Raw genomic sequence first — 8,841 nt, 5'->3', positions numbered from 1 at the left:
TCACTTCACTATTGCCTCTTCAAATACACTAGCTAGGCTTCCAGTGTCAGCTACATGCTAATAACTTGTATTTTTAACTAAAATGTAAGTATAACAGATCATACCCATACAGAAAATAACATAAACCCTAAATTTAACAAGTTGACAGAAAGTGAAAACTATGTAACTGCCACTCAGATCAAATAATTATCACAACACTTCAGATTTTTATTGTCTTTTAATTCAAAATGTGTTCTATATTTCCTTTTGATTTTGTTTTTGATCTATGAATTATTTAGAAGTTTTTTGTTTGATTTCCAAGTATTTGTGAGTTTACTAAGTATCCTATTGACATTGAATTTTATTTAATTCTGTGAAGTTAGTGAATATTCTGTGTATGGTTTCAATTTTTTAAAATTCTTTGAGATGTGTTTTATGGATGAGCATATGGTCCTTCTTTATGAATGCACCATGTACACTTGAAAAGAATTTCAAATACGCTGATCTACAAATGCCAATTAAATCAAGGTGGTTAGCAGTGTGAGTCATATCATCAAATATAATTTTGATTTTTGACCTAGTTGCTTGATCAATTGCTAAGATTGAGTTTTGAAACTTTCATACTATAATTAAAGATTTGCCAGTTTATCAGTTTAATTCCTGTTTGATAATTAAGCCTCTGTTTAAGGAAATACACATTTAAAATATATGCTTCTGATGAGATGTCTCTTTTATCATTATGTAATGTCTCTCAGTATCTCTAGTAATACATTGGTTTGAAATCTATTTTATTTGACATTCATATAACCCTCCAAGTTTATTTTTCTTATTTTATTGTATATCTTTTTCTATTCATTTACTTTCAACCTATGTCTTTATATCTAAAGTTTCCTTTGCAGAAAGCATAGAGGTGAGTCTTGCTTTTTATCCATTCTATTAATTTCTGTCACTCAAAAGGTATGGTTGGATTTATGTCTACTATTTTATTATTGGTTTTTTTTTTCTTCTTCTTTTCGCTCCCTTTTCTGCCTTTATTTGGATTATTTAAACATTTTTAGTAGTCTACTTTATTTTGCCTATTTCACTTTTATCTATATTGGTTGCTGTAGTTACATATATATGTATTCTTTCATAGGTCACTTAGAGTTAATATTACATTGCTTCTTGTAAAACTTAGAAACTTTGCATCTATATAGGTTTCTAATATTTCTATTTGCTGCTGTTTTTTATGTTAAAGTAGTCTTACAATATGCATTTACATACATTGAAATTCACACTGGCCATATTATAATTTTTGTTTTAAATAGTCATATATTTTTAAAGATGATAGAATAAAAAATTATTTTCTTTTTACCCAGATAATATCAATTTCTTACTTTCCTCATTTATTTTCAAGGTCAAGTCTTCCCTTTGATATAATTCCCTGTAGGCTGACAAACTTCTTTTGGCTGTTCTGATACAATTAGGACTGCTGGTGAAGAATTCTCATAGTTGTCTTTTATTTGAAAACATCTTCATTTTGCCTTCATTTCTGAAGGGTAACTTCACTAAATAAAGAATTCAAGGTTGGCTTTTTGTGTCTTTTAGACATCAAAGATGTTCCGTTCTTATCTAGCTCCACTGGTTCCTGATGCGAAATCTGCTATCATTCAAATCACTGTTCTCTATATCAGAAACAAAGGCAAAATAAAGACATTTTTAGATAAGGTTTATATATTAGAAAACTGTATCCAGCAACGTATTGACATACGTCATAATTCTATTGATCAAAATTGAATTTTTAGGTAGTTGAAATCATTATGGCTAACTTAACCAAGAAAGACTTTATTAGCATTCTGCCATAGAATTAAGCCACAAGGAGCTACCTCCTCTTCTGTGATGAAGTTGCTTTCATATCAGGAAGCCACTGAAGAACCAGACATTTTCAATGGTAGCAAAAGTTACAGGTAAATAAATTTTGAACCATGACTTCCACTTTTATTTTACTTTTCTTATTTTCTGCAACTGCATTTAATTAGGTGGAAGTAAACTATACAAAGTACCCCAGCTAAAGGTGAGCTTCAGAAATGTAGCTTTAAGTTTTCTAGCCGCTACACTAAAAGAAAACTGATGGAATACAGTAATGCATAGTTCTCAACCTTTCCCTACACTGAAAGTTACCAAACAGTAATAACAACTACACAACCATCCCATATACAAATGCAAATTTCTTACTGTCTGTTAAAGAGAAATAAATAAAGTCCCAACAATTTATACATCAATTTCTGGATGATTGCTATTCCTCTTCTAATTCAGTCATAATTACACCTTGATACTGTGAAATATATGTGCTATGTCATAAAGATAAGCAGTACCAACACCAGCTATATGTTACACAAAACATTAGGGGAAAGAAAAATATAAAATAATTTAACAAATAATTAATATATTAACCTTTATTAAATTAGCATACACTAAGAATGTATAAATTAATTTTAATATAAACATTATAACAAGAAAAAGTATGGGTAACTATCATAATTCTAGTTGTATTATGCTCTGTATATTGACTTGTCATCGTTCTTTAACTTTTATCATTGGCCAGGACAGTAACAGAAGATGCTCAAGGGGATACCTTGAACGTTATATGAATCGCTCTCTGACCTCATTTTGTGGTAGCTATATTTCCACTTGATTTTCAGGATCAAACAACCAATCCAACATGGTAAACCCTTCTTCTTTTCCTGTTTGCCTTTTAGCTGCATACTGTGACAAATTCAAATTAACCAGATATTCTCAATTGCCAGTGCAATAGAAACACTGTTCCATCTCCTTGTGCAAGCATTCTTCCTTGGACACTAAGATCTCCAACCAGCAGATCCCAATGTCCTGGGTTTAGAAACAAACATTCTGTTGGAGTTCATTAAATTAAATATAGTGACATGTGCCAGTCCTACTTGTAACTCTTATTTTTAGACTTAAACATGGTTATAAGATCACAAAGCTAAAACATGGCAGACTCAGGAGAGAAACAGGTACAATGCCCATTCCCATAGCTCATAGAATGCCAAAGGTAAAAGACCTTGCAGATACTTAACCAGAAATCACACTGTCACTTAAGAAGATACATTTTAAACTCTCTTTCTTGTACTTTCAAGGATTTTCTTTTATGTAATATGGCATTGTTAATGAAATAAATGACAGGAGTCACTTTGATTTCTGTGAACGTACAGAGATTTTGCAATGAAAAACAAAAGCGATATACTGAAGACTACAACTGACATGCAGTAATTATTTGGGGAATGGAGTAATAAGTGAAAGACAAATCCGAGCCTTCTTATCATTGTCATATGTTTCTTTTTCTTTTTTTTTTTTTTTGAGATGGAGTCTCGCTCTGTCACTCAGGCTGGAGTGCAGTGGCACGATCTTTTGACTCACTGCAAGTTCTGCCTCCTGGGTTCATGCCATTCTCCTGCCTCAGATTCCCAAGTAGCTAGGACTACAGGCGCTCGCCACCACGCCTGACTAATATTTTGTATTTTTAGGAGATACGGGGTTTCACCATGTTAGCCAGGATAGTCTCCATCTCCTGACCTCACGATCCGCCCGCCTCAGCCTCCCAAAATGCTGGGTTTACAGGCGACAGCCACCGCACCTGGCTGTCATATACTTATTAAAGTGAAAAATTATTTCGGAAACTTAACAAAATCTCCTTTATTAAAAGTTACTTTTCATATTAGAAATTTAATTTTATTGTTGATTTTACCTTTTCCTGACTGAGTAAATCTAGAGAGATACCAAAAGAAGACCCATCTAACCATAACTAAAAATCCACAATAAGTTAAATCAGCCAATTCTGGCATGATTCTTATTTTGTTTCTAGGAACATTCAGTTATTTTACATCTTTCAGAGTTATTAATTAGTGATGAGTGTCATAGAACGTATTCATATATTATAAATTGGGTAAATATCACAACGATCATTAAGAACAATGATAGAGTTAGAAAACAGCTTTCTAAGTCACAAAAATAAGTTAATAATTCTGAAGTAAATGGAATAGATTTGAAAATTAAACATCATACTTTTGTGTAATTAATGATCAAAGATCAATCATAATGAAATTTTAATATATTTTAAACTAAGCAGCAATAAAATATGGCATAGACATATTTGTAAAATGCAGCTGAACAGTGAAACTCTAAAGAGTTTTGTTGTTGTTTTACTTTTAATGCATATGTTAGAAAAGAAGAAAAAAGTGGAAAACTTAGTGATTCAAGCTTCCATCTCAAAATCTAGAAAGAGAACAGTAAATTAAACACAAAGAATATACTGGAGGGAGAAAATGTTTTTTAAAGTGAGCAGACACCAATAAAATATAAAGTACATATACATTAGAAAAAGTCCAAGTATACAATAGAGAAATGAACTAAGTCAAAATTTGGTTCTTTGGGAAAATGAATAAATAAGTGATAGCAAGACAAAAAAAAATGAGAAAAACACAAATTACCAATATCAGAAATGAAGCTGTGGTGGGGGTGACCATCAGTATATACCCAACAGATATGAAAAAGTCTATAAGAGGATGTTAAGAAAACCTTATATATTAAAACAGTTAATTATTTAGACGAAAAAAAATCATCTTAAAAAACAACATACCCAAACTGATAGAAACACATCAAAAATCTGAATATTATTAATCTATTAGAGGAATTAAATCCATACTTTAAAAACTTTCCCACAAGGAACTCTTCTGGCTCAGATAGCTTCACAATTACAGTCATATTTGTTCAAATATTTAAGGAAGAAATAATTTCACACAGTCTTACACAAATTCCTCCAGAGAATAGAAAGAAGGGGAATTCTTCCCACCTTGTTCTATGGGATTATTGAAGAGGTGGCCTGCCCCTCCACACCTGTGGGCGTTTCTCGTTAGGTAGAACGAGAGACTTGAGAAGAGAAGAAATGAGACACAGAGACAAAGTATAGAGAAAGAAAAGTGGGCCCAAGACACAGAGACAAAGTATAGAGAAAGAAAAGTGGGCCCAGGGGACCCGCGCTCGGACCCACGCGGTGCACCGGTCTCTGATTTCCCTAAAGTATTTATAATAATACTTTACCAGCGTAAAGATAAGGAGTGGCCTGGACAATAGGATCATTGTAGGGAGGCATAAGCAGTAAGACATGAACAAAAATCCCTGGTGACATGAATAGAGTTTAAAGGAAAATGCTGTGCCCTGAGATGCATATGCAAACCATCCTCCATAAACCCTTTTAGCAGCAAATTGCTCCAGCAAGTCCCACCTTATTCCTAAAGGCGGTTTTTCTCCTTGCTCAGTAAACAAAGACATACAACGGTTACACCGGAGATGTTCCATTGCCCAGGGACCAGGCAAAGGAGACAAATGCCATTTCTCTACTTGAGATTAAGAGAATGGTGATGACCTTTAAACCAGCAAGCAGCCTTTAGGCACTTGTTTAACAAAGACACATCCTGCACAGCCCAATATCCATTAAACCTTGAGTCATCACAGCACAAGTCTCTTGCAAGGACAAGGTTGGGGGTAGGGTCACAGATTAACAGCATCTCAAATACAGAACAAAATGGAGTCTCTTATGTCTGCTGCTTTCTATGTAGACACAATAACAGGCTGATCTTTCTTTCTTTTCCCCACAATTATCATAATTCTGATATTTCAAAACCTGAAAGCCTTCATATGGACTTGGGAGGTAGAGTGATGAGTTACATAAATATGTGTAATTAAGGAGAGGGTTTTAAATAACCTCATTTTGCCAAACATTGAGAGTTGATTGCTAGAGAAAACCAGTACATATCCAGACTTCAAACCTCACTTTTGGGCTGGTGATTTTCCTTGTGGTTTGGAAGGACTCTAGTATAAAAGGAGATGACAGAAGAGTTTAATGGCATAGTGCTAGTATAGGATGGTACTTGAGACGTCAAACATTATCCTGTGAATTGATTCGATTTATCTATTTTGAATGTCCAGTTTATAATTACAGCTTTGGACACTGTATAGAGTTAAACCTGAATCTTCATAAATGTGCCATAAATAGTGTATCTTATGTTAGGGATGTATGTAACTAATCCTATTAAGGTCATAGCCTTCTTTTGCTGATTGCAATGATTGCTTATAGAATCTCTCATTTTAAACTCAGCAAAGCATCAATAATTTTATAATCCATCATAATCTATTTTTTACTATTCTATTTCCAACTGATTTTATATTTTAAGACATCTCTCATAGTATACATAACTTTCTAGTTATTACTTAACATATAAAAATAAATATTGTCCCAGATAAATAGTTTGATGGCTGAATAATTATAATTTGATTAGACAGTTTGTGAGGTCTAAGAAAATCTTGGTGAAAAGCTGTGGTTATAAACAGAAATTTATTTGCATAAAAACAATGTTCACATTAAGTAATTTTGTCCATGGCATTGGAGAAGAAGGAATTAAGCATTGACCTATAATCCATTTATATTTTAACTGCTAAGGGATCTCCTGGGAAACAAAAGAGGACAGAAGAACTAGTCTACTTTCTTTGTAAATGTGCTGACAGTTAACATCATAGTAACTTATCTAACAGTATTAGTATCATTCACATAAGTAGGATAATTAGAAGAGCCTGATAAAATATGTCTTAGTAGCATGTCCCAGCTTTAGGATCATTAAAGCAGAGATACCTCAGATAGCTTACTTTTATGACATTGTCTAAGATCCCAGGCCTATAAATTGATATCAATTTATAAGAAACCATTTTATAAAATACCAAAGGTAGACATACATAACCTAATTTACCAAGAACTTATCCGTTGTTTAATGTGACTACTTTTGTGCTTATAAAGTACCACAATATACTTTTACCTTGAGAAGATATTTTGATACATTTCTATTGTTTTGTTCCTTTTAAAATAAGATCTCAAAGTTCCACTCAAAGCTATGATAAAGTAACCTGTGGTAAAGTAAATTAATATCAATTTATAGACATGGCATCTTAGAAAATGTCATAAAAGTAAGCTATCCAAAGTATGAAACAGGTACGTTTCAAAATCTAAATGATCCCCACTGTATGAGATAATAAACCTTGTACCTTACATTGAAACATCACTTACTGCGAGCCAGCGAGTGTGTGTCTGATAAAATAACATCTGGAGAGCTGCTAGAGACCAAGAATAATCCTATCAATATTATCACTTACTTTCTCATAGAATGAGAAGCCTAAGTCCAGTGTCAGTAAACCATCAAACAACTTGATACTTGTAGTATGTAAAGTGATGATTAACTGTTCACAGAGTTCTTTGGCTGAGTATCTGCGATTTGGTGACTATTTATAGCATGCTTTACTAGCAGAATACTGACATCTAGGGGCCTTAATTTACATTAACTGAAAGGGCTTAAGAGTGCTCACACTAATTAAAGTCATATCTATTCCAGCTAAGATTGTCTCAAGAAAGGAGGGAAATGACAGGAACTCTAGCTTACTACTAACCTAAAAATATTAATTTCATATTGATTGGCTAGGGTACATTCTGCAGACATAAAACTTTATACAAGTGTAAAGAGTCAGCATTCTTCATGTTGACAGCAGATAATGAAAAAAGCAGAGGCAAGTTGATTCAAAATGGTCAAATGAATGTATATTGATGGAAAAGCAATGCGAGCTAGTAACTGGTGTCTTTATCCCAAAGCACACATTTAGAATGTGCATATTGTTTTATTTTTTTAAAAGTCTTACTATGTAATTGATACTTGACATTGAAATAGAGGATAGTCAAGGTATAAATAGCTTGGAAACCAATAAAACACTGAACAATTAAGCTTCCACCAACACACAGACACTTTTACAAAGTTTCTTCCTGAATAGCTAGCAGCAGCTGTAAGAGGAAACCATCAACCCACACTAACCAAGAAAACAACACAGATTTAATCTACTGCATAAGTATGCCCAGGAGCAACAGAAACTTTATTAAAAGACATGCAATCTTGTGGAGACCTAACTTATGGAGACAATAATACCTTTTAAAAATACATTTATGCTTTTACAGCTTTGAGGAAACCATGCATTTTATAAAATACTGAAGGTAGACATGTATAATCGAATTTGCCAAGAACTTACCAGTTTTCAATGTGACTACTTTTGTGTTTATAAAGTACCACAATATATTCTTACCTTGAGAAGATATTTTAATACATTTCTATTGTTTTGTTTCTTTTAAAATATGATATTAAAGTGCCACTCAAAGCTGTGAATAAAGTAACTTGTGGTAAATCTTCCTTAGAAGACAATTAGAAGAAGAACAAAATAAAATTAAATTAAAAAACAGAAAAAAGAAAATTATGTATGAAGACAGGGGAGATTAGCCAATATAACCAGAATTTCAAATGGCAAAAACATGTAGGTGACTGAACAGCACAGAGAGGTAAGCCAACATTCTGAACTGGCTAACTGGCTAACTTCCTTTGAGTATTTGCTGATTCTGGGTTGAGGTCAAGAGGCTGAGGATATGGCAAATAACCCAGGTAAATTGTGCTATTAAGGAAAAAAAATTTTTCTGTAGAAATTATGGAAGTGTCTTGAGCCCAAAATTCAAAAAACTGGAGACTTGAAAGACTAGGAGTGTGGAGTGTGATAAGTGATAAACAGATATTGAAAGAGATAAACCATATATCTCTCAACTTCCTGAGCCCAGTACAAACACATCCCACCATATATCTCTCAACTTCCTGAGCCCAGTACAAACACATTTTCGACTCAGAGACAACCATATATCTCAACTTTAGAAAACACCACCTGGAGAGCCCCGATAAGGTCACAGCCGTGTGGTTTTACTAAAAGCGCGGGAACCAATAAAAAAAAAAA

The sequence above is a fragment of the Rhinopithecus bieti genome, unplaced genomic scaffold (assembly GCF_001698545.2).
Source record: "Rhinopithecus bieti isolate Rb0 unplaced genomic scaffold, ASM169854v2 scaffold_17939, whole genome shotgun sequence".
Classification (NCBI taxonomy): domain Eukaryota; kingdom Metazoa; phylum Chordata; class Mammalia; order Primates; family Cercopithecidae; genus Rhinopithecus; species Rhinopithecus bieti.
The sequence above is the reverse complement of the archived record's forward strand: the minus strand, read 5'-3'. Positions refer to the sequence as shown.